The following is a 26,424-nucleotide window of genomic DNA, read 5'->3' as shown; positions in this document are numbered from 1 at the left end:
GCGTTGAATCTGTAAATCAATTTAGGTAGGATTGACATCTTAACTATATTTAGTCTTCCAATCCATGAACATGGTATGCCCTTCCATCTATTTAGGTCTTCTGTGATTTCTTTTAACAGTTTTTTGTAGTTTTCTTTGTATAGGTTTTTTGTCTTTTTAGTTAAATTTATTCCTAGGTATTTTATTCTTTTAGTTGCAATTGTAAGTGGAATTCGTTTCTTGATTTCACCCTCAGCTTGTTCATTACTAGTGTATAGAAATGCTACAGATTTTTGAATGTTGATCTTGTAGCCTGCTAGTTTGCTGTACTCATTTATTAGCTCTAGTAGTTTTGTTGTGGATTTTTCCGGGTTTTCGACGTATAGTATCATATCGTCTGCAAACAGTGATAGTTTTACTTCTTCCTTTCCAATTTTGATGCCTTGTATTTCTTTTTCTTGTCTAATTGCTCTGGCTAGAACCTCCAACACGATGTTGAATAATAGTGGTGATAATGGACATCCTTGTCTTGTTCCTGATCTTAGGGGGAAAGTTTTCAATTTTTCCCCATTGAGGATGATATTAGCTGTGGGTTTTTCATATATTCCCTCTATCATTTTAAGGAAGTTCCCTTGTATTCCTATCTTTTGAAGTGTTTTCAACAGGAAAGGATGTTGAATCTTGTCAGATGCCTTCTCTGCATCAATTGAGATGATCATGTGATTTTTCTGCTTTGATTTGTTGATATGGTGTATTACATTAATTGATTTTCTTATGTTGAACCATCCTTGCCTACCTGGGATGAATCCTACTTGGTCATGATGTATAATTCTTTTAATGTGTTGTTGGATTTGATTTGCTAGAATTTTTTGAGTATTTTTCCATCTATATTCATTAGAGAGATTGGTCTGTAGTTTTCTTTTTTTGTAATATCTTTGCTGCCTGATTTTTGTATGAGGGTAGTGTTGGCTTCATAGAATGAATTAGGTAGCTTTCCCTCCGCTTCGATTTTTTTGAGGAGTTTGAGGAGAGTTGGTACTAATTCTTTCTGGAATGTTTGATAGAATTCACATGTGAAGCCGTCTGGTCCTGGACTTTTCTTTTTAGGAAGCTTTTGAATTACTGATTCAATTTCTTTACTTGTGATTGGTTTGTTGAGGTCATCTATTTCTTCTTGAATCAAAGTTGGTTGTTCATGTCTTTCCAGGAACCCGTCCATTTCATCTAAATTGTTGTATTTATTAGTGTAAAGTTGTTCATAGTATCCTGTTATTACCTCCTTTATTTCTGTGAGGTCAGTAGTTATGTCTCCTCTTCCATTTCTGATCTTATTTATTTGCATCCTCTCTCTTCTTCTTTTTGTCAGTCTTGCTAAGGGCCCATCAATCTTATTGATTTTCTCATAGAACCAACTTCTGGTCTTACTGATTTTCTCTATTGTTTTCATGTTTTCAATTTCATTTATTTCTGCTCTAATCTTTGTTATTTATTTCTTTTGCTTGCTTTGGGATTAGTTTGCTGTTCTTTCTCCAGTTCTTCCAAGTGGACAGTTAATTCCTGAATTTTTGCCTTTTCTTCTTTTCTGATATAGGCATTTAGGGCAATAAATTTCCCTCTTAACACTGCCTTTGCTGTGTCCCATAGGTTTTGATATGTTGTGTTTTCGTTTTCGTTCACCTTGAGGTATTTACTAATTTCTCTTGCAATTTCTTCTTTGACTCACTCGTTGTTTAAGAGTGTGTTGTTGAGCCTCCATGTATTTGTGAATTTTCTGGCACTCCGCCTATTATTGATTTCCAACTTCATTCCTTTATGATCCGAGAAAGTGTTGTGTATGATTTCAATCTTTTTAAATTTGTTAAGACTTGCTTTGTGACCCAGCATATGGTCTATCTTTGAGAATGATCCATGAGCACTTTAGAAAAAGGTGTATCCTGCTGTTGTGGGATGTAATGTCCTATAAATGTCTGTTAAGTCTAGCTCATTTATAGTAATATTCAGATTCTCTATTTCTTTATTGATCCTCTGTCTAGATGTTCTGTCCATTGATGAGAGTGGTGAATTGAAGTCTCCAACTATTATGGTATATGTGTCTATTTCCCTTTTCAGTGTTTGCAGTGTATTCCTCACGTATTTTGAGGCATTCCAGTTTGGTGCATAAATATTTATGATTGTTATGTCTTCTTGTTTAATTGTTCCTTTTATTAGTAGATAGTGTCCTTCTTTGTCTCTTTTAACTGTTTTACATTTGAAGTCTAATTTGTTGGATAATAGTATAGCTACTCCTGTTCTTCTCTGGTTGTTATTTGCATGAAATATCTTTTCCCAACCTTTCACTTTCAACCTATGTTTATCTTTGGGTCTAAGATGTGTTTCCTATAGACAGCATATAGAAGGATCCTGTTTTTTAATCCATTCTGCCAGTCTATGTCTTTTGATTGGGGAATTCAGTCCATTAACATTTAGTGTTATTACTGTTTGGATAATATTTTCCTCTGCCATTTTGCCTTTTGTATTATATGTATCATATCTGATTTTCCTTCTTTCTACACTCTTCTCCGTACCTCTCTCTCCTGTCTTTTCGTATCTGACTGTAGTGCTCCCTTTAGTATTTCTTGCAGAGCTGGTCTCTTGGTCACAAATTCTCTCAGTGACTTTTTGTCTCAGAATGTTTTAATTTCTTCCTCATTTTTGAAGGACAATTTTGCTGGATATGGGAGTCTTGGTTGGCAGTTTTTCTCTTTTAGTAATTTAAATATATCATCCCACTGTGTTTTAGCTTCCATGGTTTCTGCTCAGAAATCTACACATAGTCTTATGGGTTTCCCTTGTATGTGATGGATTGTTTTTCTCTTGCTGCTTTCAAGATCCTCTCTTTCTCTTTGACCTCTGACATTCTAACTAGTAAGTGTCTTGGAGAACGCCTATTTGGGTCTATTCTCTTTGGGGTGCGCTGCACTTCTTGGATCTGTAATTTTAGGTCTTTCGTAAGAGTTGGGAAATTTTCAGTGATAATTTCTTCCATTAGTTTTTCTCTTCCTTTTCCCTTCTCTTCTCCTTCTGGGACACCCACCACACGTATATTTGTGCGCTTCATATTGTCCTTGAGTTCCCTGATACCCTGTTCAAATTTTTCCATTCTTTTCCCTATAGTTTCTGTTTCTTTTTGGAATTCAGATGTTCCATCCTCCAGTTCACTAATTCTATCTTCTGTCTCTTTAAATCTACCATTGTAGGTATCCATTGTTTTTTCCAGCTTTTCTACTTCATCCTTCACTCGCATAAGTTCTCTGATTTGTTTTTTCAGTTTTTCTATTTCTTCTTTTTGTTCAACCCATGTCTTTTTCATGTCCTCCCTCAATTTATCGATTTGGTTTTTGAAGAGGTTTTCCATTTCTGTTCGTATATTCAGCATTAGTTGTCTCAGCTCCTGTATCTCATTTGAACTGTTGGTTTGTTCCTTTGACTGGGCCATATTTTCAATTTTCTGAGCATGATCCGTTATCTTCTGCTGGCGTCTGGGCATTTAATCAGATTTCCCTGGGTGTAAGACCCCGCAGGTTGAAAGATTTTTCTGTGAAATCTCTGAGCTCTCTTTTTCTTATCCTGCCCAGTAGGTGTCTCTCGTGGCGCTCATCTGTCTGCGGATCCCACCAGTAAAAGATGCTGTGGCCCCTTTAACTTTGGAAAACTCTCGCTGTAGGGCGGGGTCGCCAGCCGAAGCGGCTTGGGGGAACGCCTGTCCAAATTTCCCAGCTGGCCCGGGGTGCCAAGCGTGGCAGGGGTCCCCAGCCGCCGCGGCTTGGGGACGTGTCTATCCACCGTTCCCGCCGGACCGGGAAGCTACGTGTTTGGAAGGGACCCCAGTCGCCGTTCTCTGTGGCTTGGGGATCTCCGATCCAATTCTCCCAGCTGGTCCGGGGGGCCACGCGTCGGGGGGGGTGCGGGCGCCAGCTGCCGCGGCTTGAGGGGACCACCTGTCCAATTCTCCCAACCGGCCCGGGAAGGAGGGAGGGAGGGACTCCGGCTGTCTGCCGCCCCGGCCCGGGGAAGCCCGCGCCCCTCGACAATCTCACCAGAGCGGGTTCTCCCAGCCAGTCAGCCGTTCCAGAATGGCGTACGCTGTCTTCTTGGTCTCTGTCATGGCTCCGGGAGCTGTTCTGAATCGTTTCTACTTCTCTAGTAGCTGTTCTGGAGGACAAACTAAGACCCACGTGTCTTACTAAGCCACCATCTTCTCCGGAATCACCTCCCCTTCATTTTTGAAGGACAATTTTGCCGGATATAGAATTCTTGGTTGGCAGTTTTTCTCTTTTAGTAACTCAGATATATCATCCCAGTGTCTTCTCGCCTCATGATTTCTGCTGAGAAATCTATGCATAGTCTTATTGAGCTTCCCTTGTATGTGATGGATTGCTTTTCTCTTGCTGCTTTCAAGAGTCTCTCTTTCTCTTTGACATCTGACATTCTGATTAGTAAGTTTCTCGGAGTATATCTATTTGGATCTGTTCTCTTTGGGGTACGCTGTACTTCTTGGATCTGTAATTTGAAGTCTTTCATAAGAGTTGGAAAATTTTCAGTGATAATTTCCTCTATTAGTTTTTCTCCTCCTTTTCCTTTCTCTCTCCTTTTGGGACATCCACAACACATATATTTGTGCACTTCATGTTGTCATTCAGTTCCCTGAGTCCCTGCTCATATTTTTCCCATTCTTTTTCCTATCTTTTCTTTTGCTTTTTGGATTTCAGATGTCCCATCCTCCAGTTCGCTGATCCTATGTTCTGCCTCTTGAAATCTGACATTGTAGGTTTCCACTGTTTTTTCATCTCTTCTACTGTGCCTTTCATTCCCATAAGTTCTGTGATTTTTTTTCATACTTCTGATTTCTTCTTTTTGTTCATTCCTTTCCTTCTTTAAGTCCTCCTCAGTTCATTGATTTGATATTTGATGAAGTTTTCCATGTCTGTTTGAACATTCTGAATTAATTGTTTCAACTCCTGTATCTCATTTGAATTGTTGTTTTGTTCATTTGAGTGAGCCATATCTTCAATTTTCCTAGTATGAGTCACTATTTTTTGCTGGCATCTAGGCATTTAATTTCCTTAATTAGTTTATTCTGGAGCTTGTTTTCACTTTTTTTTTACCTAGGATTTTTTTGCTGGATGACTTTGTTGTCTGTCTGTTCTCTGACATTCAGTTCAGCTTATTCTAGACCTCTAGCTTAGGTTTTGTTTAACAGGTCAGAATTTTTCAGTTCTTGTTTCTTGCGCTGCCTGTATGGTGCTCCCCCTCCCCCCACCCCCACCTTAGGAATGTCTAGTTAGGTATTATAGACCCCAGCCAGATTTTCCCAGAATAAACTGGCCTCCTCTCAGGAGGAAAGAGTCATGTATGTCACGTTTCCCTGAGGGTGAGACCCAGCAGGTTGAAAGACTTTCCTATGAAGCCTCTGTGTTTTTCCTGTCTTGCCCGTTATTTGGCACTTGTCTGCCTGCGGGTCCCACCAGCGTGAGGTGATGTGCTCGTACCTTGAACATCATCAGACTCTCCCTGCTAGGGGCGTGGTTGAGAGAGAATAGAGATTGTAGGCTGCCTTTAATTACTTCACTTTCCCAGACCCTGGGGTCTGAATTCCTTGAGGGAGGGGTTCCACTTGAGCTGGACCCCACCCCTTTCCTGGGGAAGGCACAATCTCCAGACAAACTCTCAAACAAGCTTAATTCTGCCCATACCTGGGGCAGTTGAAGCCTGAGAAGCCCTTCAGCTGTATCCAAAGAGTAGTCAAGGTGTAGAAACACAGCCAAGAAAAAGAAAAATCCTTTTCAGAGTAGGACACCTGTTCCTCGGGTTTGCCAATGAAGAGTTTAAGTTGATATGTTGTTCTGTGTATCTCCAGGTGCTATGTGCCCTGTCCTTTTCTTCAGGGCCCAGACCCTTTCAAATATTATGTGCTATCCGATCCAAAAAAACCTCTGTTTTTTTTTTTTTTTTTCTTTTTTCTTTTTCTGTCAGCCTTGCCCTCTCTGGGCCTGGGCAAAACCCAGCAACCTCAGCTTTTACTGGAAATTCAGCTGTGTTGGGGGCCTATTTTTAGTAGTCTGAATTAGTTAGTTAATCCCACAATTGGAGCCTGGTTGCCTTTAGCCCCTACTGTTAGTAAAGTCTCTTTCCTTTCCCCTCTGGGAACCAGCCTGTGGGGGAGGGTCGCCAGCACTGTGGCTTGGGGGAGTCATGGTTCTGGCTGGGCTTGCAAGTGGCCCAGCTTGTCCAGGCTGGTGTAAACTGTGTATCCAGTCACTGATGTGGCCCCAGCAGTTGTTCTGTACTGTTCCTGGCTTAATATTAGCTGCTCTGGATGACGAACTAAATCCCACTCCTCAATAAGCTGTCATCTTGTCCCCCTCTTCCTTACATGATTTTATAGCATCGTGCATTGGTCCTTTGGATAATATTTGTTCAACTAAATTAGGTTATCTTCCAAATGTGACCTATTTCATTATATCATCACACATTATGCAGCCTCTGGGAAAATTTTATACTTGTGAGGAAACAAGAATTTTAAAAGGCAATAGTGTCTTAGTATTATTTTGGAAACAGTTTTGACCTTGCAGACTTCTGAAAGGGTCTTTTGGGCCTCCATGGGTCCCAGGACCGCACTTGGAGAACTTCAGAGTTAGACAAGTTGATGAACTAAAGGGAATGACTTGGTTTTCAGACTGCAGCTTTAATAATAGATAACCTGGAAATTACTGTAGGGAATGAATTGTTGTACAAGTCTGTGATCTTAAAACTATCTATTCCTTGAAATAAAAAGTGGCCAAATTTTGAAATGCAGTGAATTGGTCATTGAATATATGAGTGTTCCAAGGTGTTGTATTAAGTTATTGCTGAGGATATGAATTTTGAAAAAAGATTCCATCTCTTCAGTAGTTTATAGTCTAGCTGGATATATATATATATATATATAAGATTATATATATATATATAATCTTTTGAAAGGTAACTAATGCAATGTTCTCCCTAACAAGTATGATGCACAGTGCTGAGTTGGATGAGTTTTAAGTAGGTGAAGGAGAGAAGGAAGGCCATTCTATAGACAGGTTAAATGTAATGCTTCTTCTGATAGTTACATCAGTGAGGTTAGATAAGAGAATTCATATAGAACAGTTAAGGTAGCCTTGCAAAATTAAGTTACAGTTTGTGAGGATCCTGAGCAATCCCAGATATACCTCACCTCCTTCCATGAAAGCACGAGCAGGGATAGGGACAGGACCCAGGGAGCGGAAATTGTGACATGTGTTCTGGGCAGGGTTTGAGGTTTTGGAACCTTGTCTAAAATAGACAGCGAGCACCTGGTACGGTTCCTAATCGTGAGGTGGCTGTGCAGCAGTTGGGGTCTGAGTGTGCTGTGCTGATCATGATGATGCAGAGATTCCTCCAGAGCAGCAGGCTTGTTCTGGCTATCTCCCTCATCCTGTTTTGGGAATCTTCAGTTCAAGCTTGTCCCATACACAGAGCCAGGTACCAGTTAGTAAGCTGCAGTCCGGACAGTAACTCTGCAGACTACGTTGAGGAAAAGGAACCAGTGTTTGACCTACCTTCTGGTGAATCTGACAGGATCCTGTCTCCAAGGACTGACGTTTTTTTCAATGACGAAGCTCCAGAACCTGCACGATCCTTTCCCTCTTTCTGTAGACCATTCTGAATCAGACTCTGGCTCTGGATCAGGTTCTGGAAGTGGTTTCCCACCCCAAATCGAACAAGAATACCAACCAGTAGATGAAGATGATGCTCTCCATTACAGTACTCAGCCTCTTAAGAGGAATCTGCCCTCCGACTACCAGAACTTGGATCAAGATGGATCAGAAAATGATTTTATTATATGAAAGAGAGGGATTCCCCACCTTGACACCGGGCAATGTATTTTAAATCTTTTTTGTACTGTAGTTAGGTGATCTTGGGACAGAAAGTTTTACAGGAATTTTAAAACATCTGAAAAGAAGCTTGTGTTTAATTTTTTTTCCTCCTGGATTTTTAAAAGTTGTAAGCTTATGTTTTAATGCTGGCATCTCTCATATTCTGGAAAATACGTGCATTCTCTTTGTATTGTATTCAGGCAGCCTTACTGTGAAATTAACTATACTCCCCATGTCCGTAAAATTGCTTTAAAGAGTAAATTGTACTGTTTTAAAAAATTGCTTAAGAAGCAAATTGACAGGCAAAATTTCATAACTTTTTAGTCTTCAGGAGCATGCCTCTGAATGTGAATTACTGATGTCCCTTTTCTTATGGAAAAAAATCAAAAGACAACACATAGTAAGTTTATAGAGTTGGATATTTGATGTATTTTATGGTGTAAGGTGTATTACTATAATATTATGATTGGATATGTTTACAGAGCTTTTGGGTGTTGTTTAGAAGTGTGGTCTCTGTTACAGTTAGAAACTGAAGACCCAAATTAAAGCACAGCCATGCCTCATACTCCTTTACGTTTTTCTCTGGATATATATGCATTTTCAAATTACTCTATTAAAGCAGAAATATAACAAAAAAATTAAGTTACAGTTTATATTTTTCTCACATTGTTGCCTTATTTTTATAGGGCTGTATGTTCAGTTTCCAGTAATTTTATAAGTTTTTGGCCTTAAAAAAACAATCCACTGTAACATGGGAAGGACTAGAATGTTGTCCCTACTTTATAAACAAAGTTAAATTAAGTCTACCAAGACGCATAGATAATGAGTAATATGTCATTTACTCATATTAAAAAATCCTCATAATAGAATATAATAAAAATATTCAGGGAAATAATAAGCTATTATAAAATAAAATATGAGCAGTATTTAGGGAAATATTTTTGTACATATGCATAATCCAGAGAAAACATCTCCATCCAAAACTTTGTAGAAATATTTAATGCTTCTAGTGTACCTTCTGTACTCCTTGTGCTTACTTAGTTGCTCCCTTATGAAATTGTTACTAGGATTTTAAAAAATGATAAAGTTTCCCAGTCCAATCGCGTGGGTGAGCGAAGATGGCGGCCAAGTGGGAGCCTCCTCTGCTGGGGGACGGTAAGCCCACTGACTTTGAGGAGCTGGAGGATGGGGAGGACCTGTTCACCTGCACCGTTTCCACCCTTGAGTCAAGTCCATCATCTCCAGAACCAGCTAGTCTTCATGCAGAAGATATTAGTACAAACTCCAATGGTCCAAAACCCACAGAAGTTGTGCTAGATGATGACAGAGAAGATCTTTTTGCAGAAGCCATGGAAGAAGTTTCTTTGGATAGTCCAGAAAGGGAACCTGTACTGTCTTCAGATCCTTCTCCTGCAGTTACCCCTGTCACCCCTACTACACTCATTGCTCCCAGAATTGAATCAAAGAGTGTATCTGCTCCTGTGATCTTCGATAGATCCAGGGAGGAGATTGAAGAAAAAGCAAATGGAGATATTTTTTATATAGAAATTGGTGTATCAGATTCAGAGAAAGTTGGTGATGGCATATAGGGTAACAACAAAGACTTCCCTTTCCATGTTCAGTAAGAGTGAATTTTCAGTTAAAAGAAGATTCAGTGACCTTCTCGGTTTGCATAGCAAATTAGCAAGCAAATATTTACATGTCGGTAATATTGTGCCACCAGCTCCAGAAAAGAGTATAGTAGGCATGACCAAGGTCAAAGTGGGTAAAGAAGATTCATCATCCACTGAATTTGTTGAAAAACGAAGAGTGGCTCTTGAAAGATATCTTCAAGGAACTGTGAAACATCCAACTTTACTACAAGATCCTGATTTAAGGCAATTCTTGAAAAGTTCAGAGTTGCCTAGAGCAGTTAATACACAGGCTCTGAGTATAGCAGGAATATTGAGGATGGTGAACAAGGCTGCCGATGCTGTCAACAAAATGACAATCAAGATGAATGAATCGGATGCATGGTTTGAAGAAAAGCAGCAGCAATTTGAGAATTTGCGGATCAGCAATTTAGGAAACTTCATGCTAGTGTTGAAGCCTTGGTCTGTCATAGAAAAGAACTTTCAGCCAACACAGCTGCCTTTGCAAAGAGTGCTGCCATGTTAGGCAATTCTGAGGATCATACTGCTTTATCTAAAGCTTTGTCTCAGCTTGCTGAGGTTGAGGAGAAGATAGACCTGTTACATCAGGAACAAGCTTTTGCTGATTTTTATATGTTTTCAGAACTACTTAGTGACTACATTCGTCTTATTGCTGCAGTGAAAGGTGTGTTTGACCATCGAATGAAGTGTTGGCAGAAATGCGAAGATGCTCAAATTACTTTGCTCAGAAAACGTGAAACTGAGGCAAAAATTATGGTTGCTAACAAAGCAGATAAAATACAGCAAGCTAAAAATGAAATAAGAGAGTGGGAGGCCAAAGTGCAACAAGGAGAAAGAGATTTTGAACAGATTTCTAGAATGATTCGAAAGGAAGTGGGAAGATTTGAGAAAGCGAATAAAAGATTTTAAAACTGTTGTTATCAAGTACTTAGAATCCTTAGTACAAACACAACAACAGCTGATAAAATACTAGGAAGCATTCCTGCCTGAAGCAAAAGCCATTGCCTAGCAAGAAGATTATTCCTGTTAAGATGATCTTGGATGATTGTTCCAGTTATGCTGAATTCCACAATGAAATAATTTAAAACCATCTAAATAAACCACTATATATTTTATGAATTACATGTGGTTTTTTTATATATATGCTCTGACACTTTATTAGAAGCTGCGTGTCCTGACCCTATTTGAATTAAGTGGACTGTGGCATGACATTTTGCAGTACTTTGCTGAATTGAACACTATTGTGTCTTAAATACTTGCACTAAAAATGCACTGCAAGGCCAGAAAATTTTACAATGTTTTTTCTTTACAATATGTCTGTAGTATGTTTACCTGTTCTTTATGAAGTGAATTATCAGTGCATTGATTAGTGTTCACTTATACATTCCTGTACAGAAATTATGATTTTGTGATTATAGTAATAAAATTATATTCCTTGTGAAAAAAAATTCCTAAAGCTCATATAGCAGCTGCTATTATTATAATTGTTATTGTTCTTCCAACTTAGAGTTATCTCTAATCTACCAGCTAGATAAGACACCCTATAATCTTTTTTTAAAATATTTTTATTATAAACAACAAACAAACATACAAACATTCTTGACATGGTTATAATCAGTGGCTCACAATATCATCACATAGTTGTGTATTTATAAACCATGATCATTTTTTTGAACATTTGCATCTCTCCAGCAAAAGAAAGAAAAGAAAAAAGAAAAACTCATACATGCCATATCCCTTACCACTCCCTTTCATTGACTGCTAGTCTACTCTATTTATTTTAATCTTTGTTCCCATTATTTATTTATTTTTAATCCATATGTTTTGCTCATCTGTCCATACCGTAGATAAAAGGAGCATCAGATAACAAGGTTTTCATAATCACATGGTCACACTGCGAAAGCTATATGATTACACAGTCATCTTCAAGAAACATGGCTACTGGAACACAGCTCTACAGTTTCAGGTACTTCCCTCTAGCCACTCTAATACACCATAGACTAAAAAGTTGGTATCTATATAATGCATAAGAATAACCTCCAGGATAACTTCTTGACTCTGTTTGAAATCTCTCAGCCACTGACACTTTGTCTCATTTCTCTCTTCCCCCTGTCAAATTGAGAAAGTTTTCTCAATCCCTAATGCTGAATATCAGCTCGTTCTAGGATTTCTGTCCCACATTACCAGGGAGGTTTACACCCCTGGGAGTCATTTCCCACATACAGAGGGAAAAGGCAGTGTCTTTGCTTGCTGTGTTGACTGAGAGGCCACATCTGAGCAACAAGAGAAGTTCTCTGGGGATGACTCTTAAGCCTAATTTTAAATAAGCTTAGCCTATCCTTTGCAGGAATAAGTTTCATAGGGACAGACTCCAAGATAAGGGCTTGGCCTATTGATTTGGTTGTCCCCACTGCTTCCTTGAGAGTATCAGGAATTCTCCAAATGGGGTGGTTGAGTTTTCCCCCCTTTCTCCAAAGGGTACTTTACAAATGCTTCTTTATTCACTGTTCAAATATAGATCCTTTATTAATGTTTTGTTGAATGTAGTATTTTACCTATTCTGCGTTCCTTTTATGAAAGGCTTATTACTTTGTTTTGGGCCCTATGCTAAGTACTTTACATGCATTATCGTTTTAGATCCTTAAAAAACAGATTGACTGTGAGGTGAGTGATGGTGTTAACATTTTATAAATGAGAAAAGTGAGGCCTTAAATGGTTAGTTGATCATGTACTAGCTAAGAAGTTGTAGAACTGGGATTTAAAAAAATATATGTTTTTATTGAGAAATATCCACACATGTACATTCCAACCATATTATAGAACCATTTTTCACAATATTGTCATGTAATTGTGTATTCTTCACCATGATCATTTTTAGAACGTTTTCATCACTCCAGAAAAACAAAGAAAAAGAAAGAAAAAGAAACTCATACATCCTATACTGTTTAGCCCACCCTCTCATTGACCCACAGTATTTCAATGTACCCAAATTTTACCCTTTATTTCTTTGTTTTATTCTTTTTTTTTTTTTTTTTTACTTTTCTATATATACCCTGGATAAAAAAAGCATCAGACATAAGGTTTTCATAATTACACAGTCACACTGTAAAAGTTATATAATTATACAGTCTTCTTCAAGAATCAAAGGTATTGGGACACAGTTCAACAGTTTGAGGTACTTCCCTCTAGCCACTCCAGTATACCATAACCTAAAAGGGATATGTATAAAATGCATAAGAATAACCTCCAGGATGACCTGATGCTGCTTGAAATCTCTTACAGAGTTGGGATTTGGAATCATGTATCTCCCTCTCTTCAAAGTGCTTTCTTTTACCTTCCCATTTTGGTAGTAAGTGTAAGGAAATATTTTTGGACTGTAATAGGGTTTTACTATTTTTTGAAGGACAGCTTTTCTTTTGGGGGGAGGAGTTTGGGTGGTGGTTACCTCTTTAAAAATGTATTGATTAGTATTTGGATTCAAAAGCTTATTTTATTTCAAATTGAGGCACTTAGTTGCTTGATGAAGTTATTGTAAAATAGTAATGAATTGAATTTTCCCAGATCTTTCTACCATGACATTTTTGGTTTATCTTTACTATATTTGTATGGAACAGTTTGTGGGCTTTTACAGGTTGTTTTAGGTCAAGAGTTGACCTATCTTTACTGCCTATCTAATAACATTACATTTCTTTTTGATTGAATAATATGGTTATAGTCACTTTTGAAAGAGTATTGTGGCTTACAAAGCTTATTTGAGGGAAAAAAATTCATTTGTACTGGCAGTCAGCCAATATTTTATAAGCTTCAATTTTCCTTTGAGTAGCTGGTGGTTTGTAGCTTCATAATTTGAGGCTTATCTGAACTGGTAAAAAGAGAATACATATTTAAAAATGACCTTATCACTTTAATGTTTTAAGCAACAGTCACATGCTGTTATGCCATATAGTGTTTTTGTTGTTGTACTTAATTTTCCTGGGCTGAGAATCTTTTTTTTTTTTAATTTTTTTATTGTATAGTATAACATATATACAAAGCAAAGAAATAAAAAAGCCATAGTTTTCAAAGCACTCTTCAACAAGTGATTACAGGACAGATCCCAGAATTTGTCATGGACTACCATACCATCCTCTCATATTTTTCCTTCTAGCTGCTCCAGAATATAGGGGGCTAGAGGGCTTAAATACTTTTTTATCATAACAATCGACTTTTTTTCCTTCTTTCTTTTGAAAAATGACATATATGCAAAAAAGCTATTAATTTCCAAGCACAGCACCACAATTAGTTGTAGAACATATTTCAGACTTTGACATGGGTTACAGTTTCACAATTTTAGGTTTTTACTTCTAGCTACTCTAATACTGGTGACTAAAAGAAGTATCACTTTAATGATTCAGCATTCATATTCATTTATTAAGTCCTATCTTCTGTGTTTATGTTCTAGTTTGCTAGCTGCTGGAATGCAATATACCAGAAACAGAATGGCTTTTAAAAAGGAGAATTTAATAAGTTGCTAGTTTACAGTTTCTAAGGCTGAGAAAATGTCCCAGTTAAAACAAGTCTGTAGAAATGTCCAATCAAAGGCATCCAGGGAAAGAAACCTTGGTTCAAGAAGACCGATGAAGTTCAGGGTTTCTCTCTCATGTGAGAAGGCACATGGTAAACACGGCATCATCTGCTAACTTTCTCTCCTGGCTTCCAGCTTCATGAAGCTCCCCGGGAGGCGTTTTCCTTTTTCGTCTCCAAAAGTCGCTGGTTTGTGGACTCTCTCCTTCGTGGTGCTGCAGCATTCTTTTCTCTCTCCGAATCTCTTTCATTCTCCAGAATGTTTCCTCTTTTATAGGACTTCAGAAACTAATCAAGACCCATCCAGATGGGTGGAAACATGCCTCTACCTAATCCAGTTTAACAACCACTCTTGATTGAATAGGGGTTAGAAGAAACAGCTGCTTTTACAAAATGGGATTAGGATTAAAACATAGCTTTTCTAGGGTACATACATCATTTCAAACCAGCATGGTATAATTCCACCATCACCTTTGATCTTTCCATACCTCTCTTTAGGGCTGTTTGGGCTATGACAATTCTAAATTTTTGATATTGGAAGCATCTGTCACTAATATGGTATAGGGTGATGGAATCATCTGATATTCTGGAGAGGCTGGGCTAGGTTTCAGGATTTATATGGACCAGGGACCCATCTGGAGGTTGTAGGTTTCTGGCAAGTTACTCTTGTGCCTGGAACCCTTGTGGAATCTTACATATTGCCCTAGGTGTTCTTTAGGATTGACTGGAATGGTCCTGGTTGGGGTTGGCAGGTTATACCTGAAGCTTGTCTAAGAGTCACCTCGAGTAACCTCTCGACTATTTGAACTCTCTCTGCCACTGGATGCTTTATTAATTACACTTCTTTTCTCCCTTGTGGTCAGGATTGAATTGTGGATCCCATGGTGCCAGGTCTGAATTCATCCTTGGGAGTCCTCTTCCCCGTTGTAGGGAGACTTTCATCCCTGTATGTCATGTCCCATGTAGGGGGGAGGGCAGTGATTTCACTTGCAGAGTTGGGCTTAGAGAGACTGAGGCCACATCAGAGCAATGACAGAGGTCCTCCAGAAGTAACTCTTAGGCATGCCTATAGGTAGTCTAAGCTTCTCTGCTACCCACATAAGCTTCATAAGAGTAAGCCTCATAATCGAAGGCTAGGCGTATTGATTTGGATATCCCTAAAGTTTGACACAGTATTAGGGGATTCCCTGATGGTAAGGTTTAAAAGTTCCAAGTCTTTCTCCCCTCCCTCAGGGGACTTTGCCAGTAGTTTTTGATTATCTGCTTAATATACTCTAGGATGTTTCCAGGCATTACAGTAATCTATAGAGGATTAAAGGACCACTTTATTATTCTGTGCTTCCTGTGTTTCAGTTGTTCAAATGAGCTACACAGATAGGGTGAATTAGATTATGCACTACAGAAAATTTCAGTTCCAGATCAAATAAACCTTTCTTCCATTGGTCTCAAAGAGTACGTGTGGTTCTAAAATGTACATACTGTCTTCCTTACCCTATGTTCTGAATTACTTGAACCCCGACCTGTTCGGCTTCTTTGTTATCTCTAAGTATCAGGTTATGTATATAAAACAGTCTCTCAAAATCCAGAAATCAACACCACACCGGACTTAATGTGTCTGCTCTAAAAGCTTATGATGTAGGCCCCTATTTTCTTATGAGCATTTTCTAAAGGTGACCACACTAATGTTGTTTTTTTGTTTGAGAATCTCTTTTAAGTTAATAATTTATATAGTGTAAATTATATAAATTTACGCTGTAAAATTCCCCCCCCCGAACTTCGTACAAACCAGAAGCCAAAAACAAATTTGATAATGTTACAAGCATACTTAAAAGCAAAGGAAATTTATGTGTCTCTATGTCAGTCTGCCTAGATCCTTGAAATATCCACGATATTCCATTCCTTAGCTACTGCTGCCTGGATGTGTTGAATTATGGGGGATGTGGGTTTGTTTGGGTGTGTTTAGTGTTCCTGAATAACATTGTTTTTTTTTTTTTTTTTTTTATTAACGGAAAGAAAGAAAAAAAAAGGAATTAACACAACATTTAGAAATCATACCGTTCTACATATGCACTCAGTAATTCTTAACATCATCACATAGATGCATGATCATCGTTTAGTACATTTGCATCGGTTTAGAGGAACTAGCAACACAACAGAAAAAGATATAGAATGTTAATATAGAGAAAAGAAATAAAAGTAGTAATAATAGTAAAAAATAAACAAACAAAACCCTATAGCTCAGATGCAGCTTCATTCAGTGTTTTAACATGATTACTTTACACTTAGGTATTATTGTGCTGTCCATTTTTGAGTTTTTGTATCTAGTCCTGTTGCACAGTCTGTATCCCTTCCGCTCCAATTACCCATTATCTTAACCCTGTTTCTAACTCCTGGTGGACTCTGTTACTAATGGCATATTTCAAGTTTATTCTCGAATGTCCGTTCACATCAGTGGAACCATACAGTATTTGTTCTTTACTTTTTGGCTGGACTCACTCAGCATAATATTCTCTAGGTCCATCCATGTTATTACATGCTTCATAAGTTTATCTTGTCTTAAAGCTGCATAATATTCCATCGTATGTATATACCACCGTTTGTTTAGACACTCTTCTGTTGATGGACATTTTGGCTGTTTCCATCTCTTTGCAATTGTAAATAACGCTGCTATAAACATTGGTGTGCAAATGTCCGTTTGTGTCTTTGCCCTTAAGTCCTTTGAGTAGATACCTAGCAATGGTATTGCTGGGTCGTATGGCAATTCTATATTCAGCTTTTTGAGGAACCGCCAAACTGCCTTCCACAGTGGTTGCACCATTTGACATTCCCACCAACAGTGGATAAGTGTACCTCTTTCTCCGCATCCTCTCCAGCACTTGTCATTTTCTGTTTTGTTGATAATGGCCATTCTGGTGGTTGTGAGATGATATCTCATTGTGGTTTTGATTTGCATTTCTCTAATGGCCAGGGACATTAATCATCTCTTCATGTGCCTCTTGGCCATCCGTATTTCCTCTTCTGGTAGGTGTCTGTTCAAGTCTTTTTCCCATTTTGTAATTGGGTTGGCTGTCTTTTTGTTGTTGAGTTGAACGATCTCTTTATATATTCTGGATACTAGACCTTTATCTGATATGTCATTTCCAAATATTATCTCCCATTGTGTTGGCTGTCTTTCTACTTTCTTGATGAAGTTCTTTGATGCACAAAAGTGTTTAATTTTGAGGAGCTCCCATTTATTTATTTATTTCTTCAGTACTCTTGCTTTAGGTTTAAGGTCCATAAAACCACCTCCAGTTGTAAGATTCATAAGATATCTCCCTACATTTTCCTCTAACTGTTTTATGGTCTTAGACCTAATGTTTAGATCTTTGATCCATTTTGAGTTAACTTTTGTATAAGGTGTGAGATGCGGGTCTTCTTTCATTCTTTTACATATGGATATCCAGTTCTCTAGGCACCATTTATTGAAGAGACTGTTCTGTCCCAGGTGAGTTGGCTTGACTGCCTTATCAAAGATCAAATGTCCGTAGATGAGAGGGTCTATATCTGAGCACTCTATTCGATTCCATTGGTCGATATATCTATCTTTATGCCAATACCATGCTGTTTTGACCACTGTGGCTTCATAATATGCCTTAAAGTCCGGCATTGCGAGACCTCCAGCTTCGTTTTTTTTCCTCAAGATGTTTTTAGCAATTCGGGGCAACCTGCCCTTCCAGATAAATTTGCTTATTGGTTTTTCTAATTCTGAAAAATAAGTTGTTGGAATTTTGATTGGTATAGCATTGAATCTGTAGATCAGTTTAGGTAGGATTGACATGCTAATTATATTTAGTCTTCCAATCCATGAACACGGTATGCCCTTCCATCTATTTAGGTCTTCTGTGATTTCTTTTAGCAGTTTTTTGTAGTTTTCTTTATATAGGTTTTTTGTCTCTTTGGTTAAATTTATTCCTAGGTATTTTATTCTTTTAGTTGCGATTGTAAATGGGATTCGTTTCTTGATTTCCCCCTCAGCTTGTTCATTACTAGTGTATAGAAAAGCTACAGATTTGTGAATGTTGATCTTGTAGCCTGCTACTTTGCTGTACTCATTTATTAGCTCTAGTAGTTTTGTTGTGGATTTTTCCAGGGTTTCGACGTATAGTATCATATCGTCTGCAAACAGTGATAGTTTTACTTCTTCCTTTCCAATTTTGATGCCTTGTATTTCTTTTTCTTGTCTAATTGCAGATGTTGAATAATAGTGGTGATAGTGGACATCCTTGTCTTGTTCCTGATCTTAGGGGGAAAGTTTTCAATTTTTCCCCATTGAGGATGATATTAGCTGTGGGTTTTTCATATATTCCCTCTATCATTTTAAGGAAGTTCCCTTGTATTCCTATCTTTTGAAGTGTTTTCAACAGGAAAGGATGTTGAATCTTGTCAAATGCCTTCTCTGCATCAATTGAGATGATCATGTGATTTTTCTGCTTTGATTTGTTGATGTGGTGTATTACATTAATTGATTTTCTTATGTTGAACCATCCTTGCCTACCTGGGATGAATCCTACTTGGTCATGATGTATAATTCTTTTAATGTGTTGTTGGATTTGATTTGCTAGAATTTTATTGAGGATTTTTGCATCTATATTCATTAGAGAGATTGGTCTGTAGTTTTCTTTTTTTGTAATATCTTTGCCTGGTTTTTGTATGAGGGTGATGTTGGCTTCATAGAATGAATTAGGCAGTTTTCCCTCCACTTCGATTATTTTGAAGAGTTTGAGGAGAGTTGGTACTAATTCTTTCTGGAATGTTTGATAGAATTCACATGTGAAGCCATCTGGTCCTGGACTTTTCTTTTTAGGGAGCTTTTGAATGACTAATTCATACTCTTTACTTGTGATTGGTTTGTTGAGGTCATCTATTTCTTTGAGTTAAAGTTGGTTGTTCATGTCTTTCCAGGAACCCGTCCATTTCATCTAAATTGTTGTATTTATTAGCGTAAAGTTGTTCATAGTATCCTGTTAGTACCTCCTTTATTTCTGTGAGGTCAGTAGTTATGTCTCCTCTTCCATTTCTGATCTTATTTATTTGCATCCTCTCTCTTCTTCTTTTTGTCAATCTTGCTAAGGGCCCATCAATCTTATTGATTTTCTCATAGAACCAACTTCTGGTCTTATTGATTTTCTCTATTGTTTTCATGTTTTCAATTTCATTTATTTCTGCTCTAATCTTTGTTATTTCTTTCCTTTTGCTTGCTTTGGGATTAGTTTGCTGTTCTTTCTCCAGTTCTTCCAAGTGAACAGTTAATTCCTGCATTTTTGCCTTTTCTTCTTTTCTGATAAAGGCATTTAGGGCAATAAATTTCCCTCTTAGCACTGCCTTTGCTGCGTCCCATAAGTTTTGATATGTTGTGTTTTCATTTTCATTTGCCTCTAGGTATTTACTAATTTCTCTTGCAATTTCTTCTTTGACCCACTTGTTGTTTAAGAGTGTGTTGTTGAGCCTCCATGTATTTGTGAATTTTCTGGCACTCCGCCTATTATTGATTTCCAACTTCATTCCTTTATGATCCGAGAAAGTGTTGTGTAAGATTTCGATCTTTTTAAATTTGTTAAGACTTGCTTTGTGACCCAGCATATGGTCTATCTTTGAGAATGATCCATGAACACTTTAGAAAAAGGTGTATCCTGCTGTTGTGGGATGTAATGTCCTATAAATGTCTGTTAAGTCTAGCTCATTTATAGTAATATTCAGATTCTCTATTTCTTTATTGATCCTCTGTCTAGATGTTCTGTCCATTGATGAGAGTGGTGAATTGAAGTCTCCAACTATTATGGTATATGTGTCTATTTCCCTTTTCAGTGTTTGCAGTGTATTCCTCACGTATTTTGGGGCATTCTGGTTCGATGCGTAAATATTTATGATTGTTATGTCTTCTTGTTTAATTGTTCCTTTTATTAGTATATAGTGTCCTTCTTTGTCTCTTTTAACTGTTTTACATTTTAATTTGTTGGATATTAGTATAGCCACTCCTCCTCTTTTCTGGTTGTTATTTGCATGAAATATCTTTTCCCAACCTCTCACTTTCAACCTATATTTATCTTTGGGTCTAAGATGTGTTTCCTGTAGACAGCATATAGAAGGATCCTGTTTTTTAATCCATTCTGCCAGTCTATGTCTTTTGATTGGGGAATTCAGTCCATTAACATTTAGAGTTATTACTGTTTGGATAATATTTTCCTCTACCATTTTGCCTTTTGTATTATATGTATCATATCTGACTTTCCTTCTTTCTACACTCTTCTCCATGTCTCTCTCTTCTGTCTTTTCGTATCTGACTCTAGTGCTCCCTTTAGTATTTCTTGCAGAGCTGGTCTCTTGGTCACAAATTCTCTCAGTGACTTTTTGTCTCAGAATGTTTTAATTTCTCCCTCATTTTTGAAGGACAATTTTGCTGGATATAGGAGTCTTCGTTGGCAGTTTTCTCTTTTAGTAACTTAAATATATCATCCCACTGTCTTCTAGCTTCCATGGTTTCTACTGAGAAATCTACACATAGTCTTATTGGGTTTCCCTTGTATGTGATGGATTCCTTCTCTCTTGCTGCTTTCAAGATCCTCTCTTTCTCTTTGACCTCTGACATTCTAACTATAAGTGTCTTGGGGAACGCCTATTTGGGTCTAATCTCTTTTGGGTGCGCTGCACTTCTTGGATCTGTAATTTTAGGTCTTTCATAAGAGTTGGGAAATTTTCAGTGATAATTTCTTCCATTAGTTTTTCTCCTCCTTTTCCCTTCTCTTCTCCTTCTGGGACACCCACCACACGTATATTTGTGCGATTCATGTTGTCCTTGAGTTCCCTGATACCCTGTTCGAATTTTTCCATTCTTTTCCAGATAGTTTGTTTCTTTTTGGAATCAGATGTTCCATCCTCCAAATCACTAATTCTATCTTCTGTCTCTTTAAATCTATCATTGTAGGTATCCATTGTTTTTTCCATCTTTTCTACTTTATCCTTCACTTCCATAAGCTCTGTGATTTGTTTTTACAGTTTTTCTATTTCTTCTTTTTGTTCAGCCCATGTCTTCTTCATGTCCTCCCTCAATTTATCGATTTCGTTTTTGAAGAGGTTTTCCATTTCTGTTCGTATATTCAGCATTAGTTGTTTCAGCTCCTGTATCTCATTTGAACTATTGGTTTATTCCTTTGACTAGGCCATATTTTCAATTTTCTGAGCGTGATCCGTTTTCTTCTGCTGGCGTCTGGGCATTTAGTCAGATTTCCCTGAGTGTTGGACCACACAGGTTGAAAGATTTTTCTGTGAAATCTCTGGGTTCTGTTTTTCTTATCCTGCCCAGTAGGTGGCGCTCGTGGCACACGTTTGTCTACGGGATCCACCAGTAAAAGTTGCTGTGGGTCCTTTAACTCTGGAAAACTCTCCCTGTAGGGGAGGTTCGGCAGCCGAAGCGTCTTGGAAGAGTGCCAGCCGGCCCGGGGGTCCGAACGCGGGGAGGGTCGCCGGCCGCCGCAGCACGTGAGAGCACCCGACCGAATTTCCTTGTTGGCCCGGTGCGCCAAGCGTGGCGGAAGGGCGCCAGCTCTCGCAGCCCGGGAGAGTGCACTGTTCCCAGCCAGACCGTGGAGTCATGTGTTTGGAAGGGACCCCCTGGTCACCATTCTCCGCAGTCTGGGGATTTCCGACCCAACTCTCTCAGTTGGTCCGGGGGGCCTCGCGTGGTGGGGACGCCAGCCGCTGCGGCCCAACGGGACCACCTGCCCAATTCTGCCAGCTGGCCTGGGAAGGAGGAAGGGAGGGACTCCGGCCGTTTGCTGTCCTACCCAGGAAAGCCCGCGTCCCTCGGTCATCTCACCGGAGCTGGTTCTCCCAGACAGTCAGCCGTTCCAGGATGGGGTACGCTGTCCCTTTGATCTCCGTCGTGGCTCCGGGAGCTGCTCTGTATTTTCTCCACTCCCCCAGTAGCTGTTCTGGAGGAGGAAAGGTGAGGGTTGCAAGGCTGTCGAGGCTGGTGGCGGAGGAGCCGGTGAAGGCGGAAGAGGGCACCGTGGTAGTTGGAGAGCCGCCGGAGCAGGAGGGGGAAGAGGGGAGAGGAGGGCGGGCGGGCCAGCGGACAAAGAGGGGAGAGGAGGGCGGGCGGGAACATTAAGTTTTAAATCAATTTTTTGTATTGCCATCACTGTAGCTTTCTTATATGCAAGTGGAAAAAGCACTTTATTTGAAAAGCTTATATTCAGTACCTTGTTTTCATGGTTTCTGTGTAGGGTAGTTTAATTTGTGAAATTCATGGGATTATTGTACACGTTACCTTTGATTTTAGGTTGAATCCTAAATGGAATATGGTAACCTTTTTGCTTTAAAGGTTTTGGAAAGACAGGTTAATAGTCCCGTTTTTGTGTTTATATAAAAACAGTGTCTTCATATAGATTGTGGTGGCAAAGGCATGACTATGTGATTATACCAGGAACCATTGATTTCTTTTACTTAGGTTGGATTGCATGATGTGCAAATAAAACTGTTTAAAAGGGGGAAAAAATGAAGACATTGCCTCAAAATTCATCTCCCTGGTCTATTCTATTCCATTTCTAATGTAACCTTCTTGTCAGTGGGTTCATTTTAATATATTTCATTCAACAAATATTATTAATTGAGCAGTTATTTGGTGCCAGGCATTGTGGATGTGGTGTGAACAAGAGACATTGCTTCATGGTCTCATAAAATTTATTGTCTGAGAATGCTTCTAATAAAAAATAGAAAATGTCAAAAAAAAAAAAAAGGTGAACCTAGAGTTCAATTTCTGACTCAGACCCCTTTGCCAACCAGGACTATTATTTAAAATAATGAACTATTGTCTTCCTTGGTCTAGGGTTCCCATTTGCCAGTGAAATGTTTGGTTTTTTTTTTTTTTTTTGACATGGACAGGCTCTGGAAATTGAACCCAGGTGTCCCTCATGGCCGGCGAGAATTCTGCCACTGAGCCACTGTTGCACTACCCTGTGGAATGATTTTTGTGGCTAATTGTTAATGACAAGTTCCTTAACATCTGTTAATCTCAGCATGCTAACAAGGATTGCTTAAATTGCACCTGTTTCTCTTGCTTTGGAGGATACTGATTCTCGATCTTATTGCACATTGGTATTACCTGGGAGCGAAAAAAATAATAGAGATGCCTGGTTTTCATATTTACGGACTCTTATTGGCCTGGGAGACTAAGCATCAGGATTTTGGAAGTGATTTTCATGTGCATCTGAGGTTGAGAACCACTGTTCTGGGAAATTTATCAGCCTACTTAGGAGAAATATTTGATTTTGAAGAACGTATCTTTACCATTGGAATTTTAAATAACATGACATTGAGATAACTATAGATTCACATGAAGTTGTAAGGAATATATCCAATAATAATCCATCTTTATAATTTTTTTATATCAAGAAGGTTATATAAATAGAATTATACAGTATGTGACCGTATGAGATTGGCTTTGTTTTTATATTGAGCATAATTCCCTTGAGTTCTGTTTAAATTGTGTGTATCAATAGTTTATTCCTTTTTATTGCTGAGTTTATTCCATAGTATAGATACACTACAGTTTTTGTTCAGTCACTCACCTGTTGAAAGACATTTGGATTGTTTCCAGTTTGTGGCTGTTACAAACAAAGTTACTATGAACATTTGTGTACAGGTTTTATATGTCATAATTTCTCATTTCTCTGTGATAAATGCCCAGTTTGGCAGTGCCATTGCTGGAATGTATGATAAACACATGTTTTGTTTTGTAAGGCAATGTCATACTCTTTCAGAGTGTCTAAACCATTTCATGTTCCCAGCAGCAATGAATCAGTGATCCATTTTCTCTGCATCTTTGTTAGCATTTGATGTTTTCATTATTTTTTAAAAATCAATAGACTTTATTATTTTAAGTATAACACATATTCAAAGAAAAGAAAGAAAAGCAATAATTTTCAAAGTACACTTCAACAAGTAGATACAGAATAGATTTCAGAGTCTTATGGGTTACCATTCCACTATTTCATAGTTTTCCTTCTAGTTGCTCCAAAGCACTGGAGGCTAGAAGAAATATCAGTATTGTGATTCAGCAGTCATACTCATTTCATAATCCTATTTTCTCTTTTATAACTTCTTCTTTTTTGATCCTTTTCCCAATCTGTGGGGATCTTTAGGTAGTGCCCTTTCTGAATGTTGAGAAGGGGTGTTGACACTAAAAGATAGGGGGAATGTAGTTAGTTGATGGTCTTGAAGAGACTGGTCCCCTGGATTTCAGGATTTTATCTGGCCTAGGAACCCTCTGGAAATTATAGGTTCCAGGAAAGCAAACTTAGTTCATGAAACTTTTATAGAGTTTCAGTTTGAGCCCTAGGTATTCTTAAGAATTAACAGGAGTGATTTTGTTTGGGGTTTAGCAAATCACAGCAATTAGCACTATCTAACAGAAGATTGCATGAGAGTAGCTTCAAAATAGCCTCTTGACTCTATTTGATCTCCCTTAGGCACTGATGATGCTTTATGGTAATACCCTTCTTTTCCCCCTTTTAGTCAGGAAGGGATTGTCAGTCCCAGGGTGGCAGGGCCAGACTCATCCCCAGGAGTCATGCCCCATATTGTCAGGGAGACTTTCACCCCTGAATGTCATGTCTCACATAGCAGAGAGTGTAATCATTTTCCTTGCAGAGTTGGGCTTAGAGAGATTGAGGCCACATCTGAACAACAAAAGAGGTTTTCTGGATGTAACTCTCAGGCATAACTATAGCTTGGCTTAACTTCTCTGCTACAGAAATAGGCTTCATAAAAGAAAGCATCAAAATCAAGGGCTTGGCCTGTCTTCTTGGGAGACCCAGTGTTTGAGAGAGTACCAGGAGTTTCCCAAATGGGAAAGTTCCATATATTTTTTTTTCCTTCGGACCCTCGAGTGGCTCTTACAATATTCAGAAATTATCAGCCCACCATCGTCTGAGATCTATTCTGATATTCCATTAAGCGATACAGAATTACAAGGAGTTTGGGTTTAAATGAGCTGTCCAGACAGGATGATTTAGAATATGTGTTACAGAAAATTTAGGTTCTAGACATAATAAACCTCTCTGCCTTTTGTCTCCTACAGTAAGTGAAAGTTTAGAGTACTACCGTGTCATCTTTTATCCTATATTCTGATTTACCATAGTCCCAGACAGATGGTTTCTTTTTTTTTTTTTTTTTTAGGTGCATGGTCTGGGATTCGAACCAGGGTTTCCTGCATGAAAGGCGAGCATTCTACCACAGAACCATCTGTAGACCAGCAGATGGCTTTGTTTTTATCTCTAATTGAGGCCTGATCTTTTTTTTGTTCAACCGTTATTGTAGATAGGTAGGCTATCTTACAGGTCTGCGGCACTCCATATCTGGGTCTTAGGTGTTACTCAAAGTTCCAGGGAAATACCAGCCGATACACATATAGCTCAGTGTCTCAGAATCTAGAAATAGTCTTACAGCTTTGAACTAAGTGCGGTTGCTAAAAGGGCATACAATCTAGGCTCTAGTTTCCTTGTAATTTCTGAAAGAGAGCATATTTGTTCATTTGTTTCTGGCTTATTTTGCATAACACATTGTCCCCAAGGTTTATTTAGTTCATTGCATGCCTCTAGACATCCTTCCTTTTTTTAGTAGCACCATATTCCATCATATAAGTGTACAACAGTTCTCCATTTTGGTTCTCAGTTGTTGTACCCTTTGGCTTCCTCCATCTATTGGGTATCATGGATAATGTCCAAAATAGACTAACCATGTCTTACAGTGTCCTCTCTTGATTCTGTAATCAGCAGCACTCTCAATTTCAGACAATTTTCATTAGTCCATAGTGACAAATAACTGACAAACACAGCATCACCAAATATTAAATCAAAACTACCCCTTATTACTTGTCCATCTCCCACCCCCCTCTCCTAGTTAGTTGCCCCTGGTAGTGTGATGGTACTGTTGATGTCTTCCTTTTAACTGTTGGCCATGGCATGCATTTTTAGTTTTCCCTTTATACTCCTGTTGACTCTCTGTCCAGTATCAAACCTTTGAAATAGTTCATGTGAGAACTTATTTATAATTGTAGATTTAATCAGTGGGATACATGGCACTATACATCCAGTATATACAATCATATTCTCCTCAACATGGCAATATTACTTATAACTGCAGTAATTAGTTACCATCACTTCTATCAATTCCATTGCACTTCTTGATCCTCATTGGGCAGCCTTTCTCCTGTCTCTAGCTATGTACCTCTATGTCTGCTATATTTTGTAGTGTAATCTCTGAGGTTACCTTTA

The 26,424-nt window shown here is 38.4% G+C and overlaps 2 pseudogenes; both read left to right on the top strand.

Annotated features, from left to right (window-relative positions):
• Nucleotides 1-1,650: 1,650 nt before the first annotated feature.
• On the top strand, nucleotides 1,651-7,867 carry LOC143669725 (serglycin pseudogene; annotated as a pseudogene).
• A 425-nt stretch (nucleotides 7,868-8,292) lies between these two features.
• LOC143669679 (sorting nexin-2 pseudogene) lies at nucleotides 8,293-11,395 on the top strand (annotated as a pseudogene).
• The last annotated feature ends 15,029 nt before the right edge of the window (nucleotides 11,396-26,424 follow it).

This window comes from Tamandua tetradactyla, chromosome 2, assembly GCF_023851605.1.
Source record: "Tamandua tetradactyla isolate mTamTet1 chromosome 2, mTamTet1.pri, whole genome shotgun sequence".
Classification (NCBI taxonomy): domain Eukaryota; kingdom Metazoa; phylum Chordata; class Mammalia; order Pilosa; family Myrmecophagidae; genus Tamandua; species Tamandua tetradactyla.
The sequence above is the reverse complement of the archived record's forward strand: the minus strand, read 5'-3'. Positions and strand labels throughout refer to the sequence as shown.